At 48.2% G+C, this 10,000-nt stretch overlaps 9 non-coding genes across 9 annotated transcripts; all 9 read left to right on the top strand.

The window, feature by feature from the left end:
• Positions 1–132: 132 nt before the first annotated feature.
• Positions 133–214, top strand: trnas-aga (transfer RNA serine (anticodon AGA)). Its single transcript has one exon. It is a non-coding gene; the product is annotated as a tRNA-Ser (tRNA).
• Positions 215–401: 187 nt separating this feature from the next.
• Positions 402–474, top strand: trnaf-gaa (transfer RNA phenylalanine (anticodon GAA)). The gene has a single exon. It is a non-coding gene; the product is annotated as a tRNA-Phe (tRNA).
• A 1,927-nt stretch (positions 475–2,401) lies between these two features.
• Positions 2,402–2,483, top strand: trnas-aga (transfer RNA serine (anticodon AGA)). The gene has a single exon. It is a non-coding gene; the product is annotated as a tRNA-Ser (tRNA).
• A 187-nt stretch (positions 2,484–2,670) lies between these two features.
• trnaf-gaa (transfer RNA phenylalanine (anticodon GAA)) lies at positions 2,671–2,743 on the top strand. Its single transcript has one exon. It is a non-coding gene; the product is annotated as a tRNA-Phe (tRNA).
• A 1,322-nt stretch (positions 2,744–4,065) lies between these two features.
• trnaf-gaa (transfer RNA phenylalanine (anticodon GAA)) lies at positions 4,066–4,138 on the top strand. Its single transcript has one exon. It is a non-coding gene; the product is annotated as a tRNA-Phe (tRNA).
• Positions 4,139–6,065: 1,927 nt separating this feature from the next.
• trnas-aga (transfer RNA serine (anticodon AGA)) lies at positions 6,066–6,147 on the top strand. The gene has a single exon. It is a non-coding gene; the product is annotated as a tRNA-Ser (tRNA).
• A 187-nt stretch (positions 6,148–6,334) lies between these two features.
• Positions 6,335–6,407, top strand: trnaf-gaa (transfer RNA phenylalanine (anticodon GAA)). Its single transcript has one exon. It is a non-coding gene; the product is annotated as a tRNA-Phe (tRNA).
• Positions 6,408–8,334: 1,927 nt separating this feature from the next.
• Positions 8,335–8,416, top strand: trnas-aga (transfer RNA serine (anticodon AGA)). The gene has a single exon. It is a non-coding gene; the product is annotated as a tRNA-Ser (tRNA).
• Positions 8,417–8,603: 187 nt separating this feature from the next.
• Positions 8,604–8,676, top strand: trnaf-gaa (transfer RNA phenylalanine (anticodon GAA)). Its single transcript has one exon. It is a non-coding gene; the product is annotated as a tRNA-Phe (tRNA).
• The last annotated feature ends 1,324 nt before the right edge of the window (positions 8,677–10,000 follow it).

Below are 10,000 nucleotides of genomic sequence, written 5' to 3'. Positions count from 1 at the left end.
AGCTAACACAGGTTCAAACTAACCGGCTCAAATTCTGCCGACAACGTGCAGTTTTGGGGGCACTTGTGGTGTCAGGACGTCTGTGACATTTCAACTGAAAAACAACGGTATAATCGGCTAAGTTCTTTGCAAGTTGTTGTGGCCGAGTGGTTAAGGCGATGGACTAGAAATCCATTGGGGTTTCCCCGCGCAGGTTCAAATCCTGCCGACAACGTACAGTTTTGGGGGCACTCGTGGTGCCAAGACTTCACTGACGGTGGCGATCCATGGCAAATCCTCAGACCAAAAACATGTCAGGGGATCCATGAAATCCTTTTCAGTCATGGTGTAAGGACGCCCGTTACAATAGAGATCTAGGTGAAATTGCCTGCACTGGAAAAAGCAGTGCGACCACCTTTGCAGCTGAAATAGCTCAGTTGGGAGAGCGTTAGACTGAAGATCTAAAGGTCCCTGGTTCAATCCCGGGTTTCAGCACAGTCCCTCTTTACGTCCTGACTTGGCAAATAGTTTGAGAAGGCCTTTGCTGAAAGGACCTTCTCACATGAACTCTGACTCTCTTGAGCACTGACTTCTTATGAAGGGCTCAGCCGTGTTGTACAATCTGACAGTCCTTTGCTGCCACATCATTCCAGTCGAGGATAATGGACATGACCAGGAAAATGCCAGCTGTGGGATTTCAAGCAGTGCCTTCTGAGAGAAAAGAGTCTTAATCTGGCGCTTGAGACCAATCATCCACACAACCTAAAACAGTGCCCTGATCAGGAAAAAACTGTGACCTTGTGAGGTTTGCCGACAACGTACAGTTTTTGGGGCACTCTTGGTGTCAAGACATCACTGATGGTGGCGATCCATGGGAAGTCATCAGACCAAAATCGTGTCAGAGGATTCATGGGAATTCATGTGAGATCCCCCAAAACCGTGAGCTGCAATACCACTCACGAGTTGACAAGTCTCATGGTTGCTTTTGGCAAACATTTTCCATTGCATTTCGACTGATATACAACGGCATAATCTGTGAGGTTCTACGTTTGTGACAATTTGTTGTGGCCGAGTGGTTAAGGCGATGGATTAGAAATCCTTTGGGGTTTCCCGGCACATCAAATCCTGCCGACAACGCACAGTTTTGGGGGCACTCGTGGTGTCAAGACACCTGAGCAAATAGGTCAGCCAGAAGGACCACGATGGACCATCCTAAATCCCACTAAGTCGTGAGCTGGAAGGACCACAGTGGGTCATCCTGAATATCACTAAATTGGCAAGCAGTTGTCCTTGCAATTTAACCACTGGTCTTTCGGGGCAGTCATGGTGTCAGGACGCCTGTGACCACGATGGATCATCCGAAATCCCACTAAGTAGTTGTGAGCCCGAAGGGCCACAATGGGTCTTCCTAAATAAAGCTAACACAGGTTCAAACTAACCGGTTCAAATTCTGCCGACAACGTGCAGTTTTGGGGGCACTTGTGGTGTCAGGACGTCTGTGACAATGGAGATCCAGGTGAAATTGCCTGGATCTTCATGGTTGCTGACTGAATTGGCAGTTTCCCTTGCATTTCAACTGAAAAACAATGGTATAATCGGCGAAGTTCTTTGCAAGTTGTTGTGGCCGAGTTTTTAAGGCGATGGACTAGAAATCCATTGGGGTTTCCCCGCGCATCAAATCCTGCCGACAACGTACAGTTTTGGGGGCACTCTTGGTGTCAAGACATCACTGATGGTGGCGATCCATGGGAAGTCATCAGACCAAAATCGTGTCAGAGGATTCATGGGAATTCATGTGAGATCCCCCAAAACCGTGAGCTGCAATACCACTCACGAGTTGACAAGTCTCATGGTTGCTTTTGGCAAACATTTTCCATTGCATTTCGACTGATATACACCGGCATAATCTGTGAGGTTCTACGTTTGTGACAATTTGTTGTGGCCGAGTTTTTAAGGCGATGGACTAGAAATCCATTGGGGTTTCCCCGCACATCAAATCCTGCCGACAACGCACAGTTTTGGGGGCACTCGTGGTGTCAAGACACCTGAGCAAATAGGTCAGCCAGAAGGACCACGATGGACCATCCTAAATCCCACTAAGTCGTGAGCTGGAAGGACCACAGTGGGTCATCCTGAATATCACTAAATTGGCAAGCAGTTGTCCTTGCAATTTAACCACTGGTCTTTCGGGGCAGTCATGGTGTCAGGACGCCTGTGACCACGATGGATCATCCGAAATCCCACTAAGTAGTTGTGACCCCGAAGGGCCACAATGGGTCTTCCTAAATAAAGCTAACACAGGTTCAAACTAACCGGTTCAAATTCTGCCGACAACGTGCAGTTTTGGGGGCACTTGTGGTGTCAGGACGTCTGTGACATTTCAACTGAAAAACAACGGTATAATCGGCGAAGTTCTTTGCAAGTTGTTGTGGCCGAGTGGTTAAGGCGATGGACTAGAAATCCATTGGGGTTTCCCCGCGCAGGTTCAAATCCTGCCGACAACGTACAGTTTTGGGGGCACTCGTGGTGCCAAGACTTCACTGACGGTGGCGATCCATGGCAAATCCTCAGACCAAAAACATGTCAGGGGATCCATGAAATCCTTTTCAGTCATGGTGTAAGGACGCCCGTTACAATAGAGATCTAGGTGAAATTGCCTGCACTGGAAAAAGCAGTGCGACCACCTTTGCAGCTGAAATAGCTCAGTTGGGAGAGCGTTAGACTGAAGATCTAAAGGTCCCTGGTTCAATCCCGGGTTTCAGCACAGTCCCTCTTTACGTCCTGACTTGGCAAATAGTTTGAGAAGGCCTTTGCTGAAAGGACCTTCTCACATGAACTCTGACTCTCTTGAGCACTGACTTCTTATGAAGGACTCAGCCGTGTTGTACAATCTGACAGTCGTTTGCTGCCACATCATTCCAGTCGAGGATAATGGACATGACCAGGAAAATGCCAGCTGTGGGATTTCAAGCAGTGCCTTCTGAGAGAAAAGAGTCTTAATCTGGCGCTTGAGACCAATCATCCACACAACCTAAAACAGTGCCCTGATCAGGAAAAAACTGTGACCTTGTGAGGTTTGCCGACAACGTACAGTTTTGGGGGCACTCTTGGTGTCAAGACATCACTGATGGTGGCGATCCATGGGAAGTCATCAGACCAAAATCGTGTCAGAGGATTCATGGGAATTCATGTGAGATCCCCCAAAACCGTGAGCTGCAATACCACTCACGAGTTGACAAGTCTCATGGTTGCTTTTGGCAAACATTTTCCATTGCATTTCGACTGATATACAACGGCATAATCTGTGAGGTTCTACGTTTGTGACAATTTGTTGTGGCCGAGTTTTTAAGGCGATGGACTAGAAATCCATTGGGGTTTCCCCGCACATCAAATCCTGCCGACAACGCACAGTTTTGGGGGCACTCGTGGTGTCAAGACACCTGAGCAAATAGGTCAGCCAGAAGGACCACGATGGACCATCCTAAATCCCACTAATTCGTGAGCTGGAAGGACCACAGTGGGTCATCCTGAATATCACTAAATTGGCAAGCAGTTGTCCTTGCAATTTAACCACTGGTCTTTCGGGGCAGTCATGGTGTCAGGACGCCTGTGACCACGATGGATCATCCGAAATCCCACTAAGTAGTTGTGACCCCGAAGGGCCACAATGGGTCTTCCTAAATAAAGCTAACACAGGTTCAAACTAACCGGTTCAAATTCTGCCGACAACGTGCAGTTTTGGGGGCACTTGTGGTGTCAGGACGTCTGTGACATTTCAACTGAAAAACAACGGTATAATCGGCGAAGTTCTTTGCAAGTTGTTGTGGCCGAGTGGTTAAGGCGATGTACTAGAAATCCATTGGGGTTTCCCCGCGCAGGTTCAAATCCTGCCGACAACGTACAGTTTTGGGGGCACTCGTGGTGCCAAGACTTCACTGACGGTGGCGATCCATGGCAAATCCTCAGACCAAAAACATGTCAGGGGATCCATGAAATCCTTTTCAGTCATGGTGTAAGGACGCCCGTTACAATAGAGACCTAGGTGAAATTGCCTGCACTGGAAAAAGCGGTGCGACCACCTTTGCAGCTGAAATAGCTCAGTTGGGAGAGCGTTAGACTGAAGATCTAAAGGTCCCTGGTTCAATCCCGGGTTTCAGCACAGTCCCTCTTTATGTCCTGACTTGGCAAATAGTTTGAGAAGGCCTTTGCTGAAAGGACCTTCTCACATGAACTCTGACTCTCTTGAGCACTGACTTCTTATGAAGGACTCAGCCGTGTTGTACAATCTGACAGTCGTTTGCTGCCACATCATTCCAGTCGAGGATAATGGACATGACCAGGAAAATGCCAGCTGTGGGATTTCAAGCAGTGCCTTCTGAGAGAAAAGAGTCTTAATCTGGCGCTTGAGACCAATCATCCACACAACCTAAAACAGTGCCCTGATCAGGAAAAAACTGTGACCTTGTGAGGTTTGCCGACAACATACAGTTTTGGGGGCACTCTTGGTGTCAAGACATCACTGATGGTGGCGATCCATGGGAAGTCATCAGACCAAAATCGTGTCAGAGGATTCATGGGAATTCATGTGAGATCCCCCAAAACCGTGAGCTGCAATACCACTCACGAGTTGACAAGTCTCATGGTTGCTTTTGGCAAACATTTTCCATTGCATTTCGACTGATATACAACGGCATAATCTGTGAGGTTCTACGTTTGTGACAATTTGTTGTGGCCGAGTGGTTAAGGCGATGGATTAGAAATCCTTTGGGGTTTCCCGGCACATCAAATCCTGCCGACAACGCACAGTTTTGGGGGCACTCGTGGTGTCAAGACACCTGAGCAAATAGGTCAGCCAGAAGGACCACGATGGACCATCCTAAATCCCACTAAGTCGTGAGCTGGAAGGACCACAGTGGGTCATCCTGAATATCACTAAATTGGCAAGCAGTTGTCCTTGCAATTTAACCACTGGTCTTTCGGGGCAGTCATGGTGTCAGGACGCCTGTGACCACGATGGATCATCCGAAATCCCACTAAGTAGTTGTGAGCCCGAAGGGCCACAATGGGTCTTCCTAAATAAAGCTAACACAGGTTCAAACTAACCGGTTCAAATTCTGCCGACAACGTGCAGTTTTGGGGGCACTTGTGGTGTCAGGACGTCTGTGACAATGGAGATCCAGGTGAAATTGCCTGGATCTTCATGGTTGCTGACTGAATTGGCAGTTTCCCTTGCATTTCAACTGAAAAACAATGGTATAATCGGCGAAGTTCTTTGCAAGTTGTTGTGGCCGAGTTTTTAAGGCGATGGACTAGAAATCCATTGGGGTTTCCCCGCGCATCAAATCCTGCCGACAACGTACAGTTTTGGGGGCACTCTTGGTGTCAAGACATCACTGATGGTGGCGATCCATGGGAAGTCATCAGACCAAAATCGTGTCAGAGGATTCATGGGAATTCATGTGAGATCCCCCAAAACCGTGAGCTGCAATACCACTCACGAGTTGACAAGTCTCATGGTTGCTTTTGGCAAACATTTTCCATTGCATTTCGACTGATATACACCGGCATAATCTGTGAGGTTCTACGTTTGTGACAATTTGTTGTGGCCGAGTTTTTAAGGCGATGGACTAGAAATCCATTGGGGTTTCCCCGCACATCAAATCCTGCCGACAACGCACAGTTTTGGGGGCACTCGTGGTGTCAAGACACCTGAGCAAATAGGTCAGCCAGAAGGACCACGATGGACCATCCTAAATCCCACTAAGTCGTCAGCTGGAAGGACCACAGTGGGTCATCCTGAATATCACTAAATTGGCAAGCAGTTGTCCTTGCAATTTAACCACTGGTCTTTCGGGGCAGTCATGGTGTCAGGACGCCTGTGACCACGATGGATCATCCGAAATCCCACTAAGTAGTTGTGACCCCGAAGGGCCACAATGGGTCTTCCTAAATAAAGCTAACACAGGTTCAAACTAACCGGTTCAAATTCTGCCGACAACGTGCAGTTTTGGGGGCACTTGTGGTGTCAGGACGTCTGTGACATTTCAACTGAAAAACAACGGTATAATCGGCGAAGTTCTTTGCAAGTTGTTGTGGCCGAGTGGTTAAGGCGATGGACTAGAAATCCATTGGGGTTTCCCCGCGCAGGTTCAAATCCTGCCGACAACGTACAGTTTTGGGGGCACTCGTGGTGCCAAGACTTCACTGACGGTGGCGATCCATGGCAAATCCTCAGACCAAAAACATGTCAGGGGATCCATGAAATCCTTTTCAGTCATGGTGTAAGGACGCCCGTTACAATAGAGATCTAGGTGAAATTGCCTGCACTGGAAAAAGCAGTGCGACCACCTTTGCAGCTGAAATAGCTCAGTTGGGAGAGCGTTAGACTGAAGATCTAAAGGTCCCTGGTTCAATCCCGGGTTTCAGCACAGTCCCTCTTTACGTCCTGACTTGGCAAATAGTTTGAGAAGGCCTTTGCTGAAAGGACCTTCTCACATGAACTCTGACTCTCTTGAGCACTGACTTCTTATGAAGGACTCAGCCGTGTTGTACAATCTGACAGTCGTTTGCTGCCACATCATTCCAGTCGAGGATAATGGACATGACCAGGAAAATGCCACCTGTGGGATTTCAAGCAGTGCCTTCTGAGAGAAAAGAGTCTTAATCTGGCGCTTGAGACCAATCATCCACACAACCTAAAACAGTGCCCTGATCAGGAAAAAACTGTGACCTTGTGAGGTTTGCCGACAACGTACAGTTTTGGGGGCACTCTTGGTGTCAAGACATCACTGATGGTGGCGATCCATGGGAAGTCATCAGACCAAAATCGTGTCAGAGGATTCATGGGAATTCATGTGAGATCCCCCAAAACCGTGAGCTGCAATACCACTCACGAGTTGACAAGTCTCATGGTTGCTTTTGGCAAACATTTTCCATTGCATTTCGACTGATATACAACGGCATAATCTGTGAGGTTCTACGTTTGTGACAATTTGTTGTGGCCGAGTGGTTAAGGCGATGGATTAGAAATCCTTTGGGGTTTCCCGGCACATCAAATCCTGCCGACAACGCACAGTTTTGGGGGCACTCGTGGTGTCAAGACACCTGAGCAAATAGGTCAGCCAGAAGGACCACGATGGACCATCCTAAATCCCACTAAGTCGTGAGCTGGAAGGACCACAGTGGGTCATCCTGAATATCACTAAATTGGCAAGCAGTTGTCCTTGCAATTTAACCACTGGTCTTTCGGGGCAGTCATGGTGTCAGGACGCCTGTGACCACGATGGATCATCCGAAATCCCACTAAGTAGTTGTGAGCCCGAAGGGCCACAATGGGTCTTCCTAAATAAAGCTAACACAGGTTCAAACTAACCGGTTCAAATTCTGCCGACAACGTGCAGTTTTGGGGGCACTTGTGGTGTCAGGACGTCTGTGACAATGGAGATCCAGGTGAAATTGCCTGGATCTTCATGGTTGCTGACTGAATTGGCAGTTTCCCTTGCATTTCAACTGAAAAACAATGGTATAATCGGCGAAGTTCTTTGCAAGTTGTTGTGGCCGAGTTTTTAAGGCGATGGACTAGAAATCCATTGGGGTTTCCCCGCGCATCAAATCCTGCCGACAACGTACAGTTTTGGGGGCACTCTTGGTGTCAAGACATCACTGATGGTGGCGATCCATGGGAAGTCATCAGACCAAAATCGTGTCAGAGGATTCATGGGAATTCATGTGAGATCCCCCAAAACCGTGAGCTGCAATACCACTCACGAGTTGACAAGTCTCATGGTTGCTTTTGGCAAACATTTTCCATTGCATTTCGACTGATATACACTGGCATAATCTGTGAGGTTCTACGTTTGTGACAATTTGTTGTGGCCGAGTTTTTAAGGCGATGGACTAGAAATCCATTGGGGTTTCCCCGCACATCAAATCCTGCCGACAACGCACAGTTTTGGGGGCACTCGTGGTGTCAAGACACCTGAGCAAATAGGTCAGCCAGAAGGACCACGATGGACCATCCTAAATCCCACTAAGTCGTGAGCTGGAAGGACCACAGTGGGTCATCCTGAATATCACTAAATTGGCAAGCAGTTGTCCTTGCAATTTAACCACTGGTCTTTCGGGGCAGTCATGGTGTCAGGACGCCTGTGACCACGATGGATCATCCGAAATCCCACTAAGTAGTTGTGACCCCGAAGGGCCACAATGGGTCTTCCTAAATAAAGCTAACACAGGTTCAAACTAACCGGTTCAAATTCTGCCGACAACGTGCAGTTTTGGGGGCACTTGTGGTGTCAGGACGTCTGTGACATTTCAACTGAAAAACAACGGTATAATCGGCGAAGTTCTTTGCAAGTTGTTGTGGCCGAGTGGTTAAGGCGATGGACTAGAAATCCATTGGGGTTTCCCCGCGCAGGTTCAAATCCTGCCGACAACGTACAGTTTTGGGGGCACTCGTGGTGCCAAGACTTCACTGACGGTGGCGATCCATGGCAAATCCTCAGACCAAAAACATGTCAGGGGATCCATGAAATCCTTTTCAGTCATGGTGTAAGGACGCCCGTTACAATAGAGATCTAGGTGAAATTGCCTGCACTGGAAAAAGCAGTGCGACCACCTTTGCAGCTGAAATAGCTCAGTTGGGAGAGCGTTAGACTGAAGATCTAAAGGTCCCTGGTTCAATCCCGGGTTTCAGCACAGTCCCTCTTTACGTCCTGACTTGGCAAATAGTTTGAGAAGGCCTTTGCTGAAAGGACCTTCTCACATGAACTCTGACTCTCTTGAGCACTGACTTCTTATGAAGGACTCAGCCGTGTTGTACAATCTGACAGTCGTTTGCTGCCACATCATTCCAGTCGAGGATAATGGACATGACCAGGAAAATGCCACCTGTGGGATTTCAAGCAGTGCCTTCTGAGAGAAAAGAGTCTTAATCTGGCGCTTGAGACCAATCATCCACACAACCTAAAACAGTGCCCTGATCAGGAAAAAACTGTGACCTTGTGAGGTTTGCCGACAACATACAGTTTTGGGGGCACTCTTGGTGTCAAGACATCACTGATGGTGGCGATCCATGGGAAGTCATCAGACCAAAATCGTGTCAGAGGATTCATGGGAATTCATGTGAGATCCCCCAAAACCGTGAGCTGCAATACCACTCACGAGTTGACAAGTCTCATGGTTGCTTTTGGCAAACATTTTCCATTGCATTTCGACTGATATACAACGGCATAATCTGTGAGGTTCTACGTTTGTGACAATTTGTTGTGGCCGAGTGGTTAAGGCGATGGATTAGAAATCCTTTGGGGTTTCCCGGCACATCAAATCCTGCCGACAACGCACAGTTTTGGGGGCACTCGTGGTGTCAAGACACCTGAGCAAATAGGTCAGCCAGAAGGACCACGATGGACCATCCTAAATCCCACTAAGTCGTGAGCTGGAAGGACCACAGTGGGTCATCCTGAATATCACTAAATTGGCAAGCAGTTGTCCTTGCAATTTAACCACTGGTCTTTCGGGGCAGTCATGGTGTCAGGACGCCTGTGACCACGATGGATCATCCGAAATCCCACTAAGTAGTTGTGAGCCCGAAGGGCCACAATGGGTCTTCCTAAATAAAGCTAACACAGGTTCAAACTAACCGGTTCAAATTCTGCCGACAACGTGCAGTTTTGGGGGCACTTGTGGTGTCAGGACGTCTGTGACAATGGAGATCCAGGTGAAATTGCCTGGATCTTCATGGTTGCTGACTGAATTGGCAGTTTCCCTTGCATTTCAACTGAAAAACAATGGTATAATCGGCGAAGTTCTTTGCAAGTTGTTGTGGCCGAGTTTTTAAGGCGATGGACTAGAAATCCATTGGGGTTTCCCCGCGCATCAAATCCTGCCGACAACGTACAGTTTTGGGGGCACTCTTGGTGTCAAGACATCACTGATGGTGGCGATCCATGGGAAGTCATCAGACCAAAATCGTGTCAGAGGATTCATGGGAATTCATGTGAGATCCCCCAAAACCGTGAGC

This window comes from Doryrhamphus excisus, chromosome 3 (genome assembly GCF_030265055.1).
Source record: "Doryrhamphus excisus isolate RoL2022-K1 chromosome 3, RoL_Dexc_1.0, whole genome shotgun sequence".
Taxonomy (NCBI): domain Eukaryota; kingdom Metazoa; phylum Chordata; class Actinopteri; order Syngnathiformes; family Syngnathidae; genus Doryrhamphus; species Doryrhamphus excisus.
The sequence above is the reverse complement of the archived record's forward strand: the minus strand, read 5'-3'. Positions and strand labels throughout refer to the sequence as shown.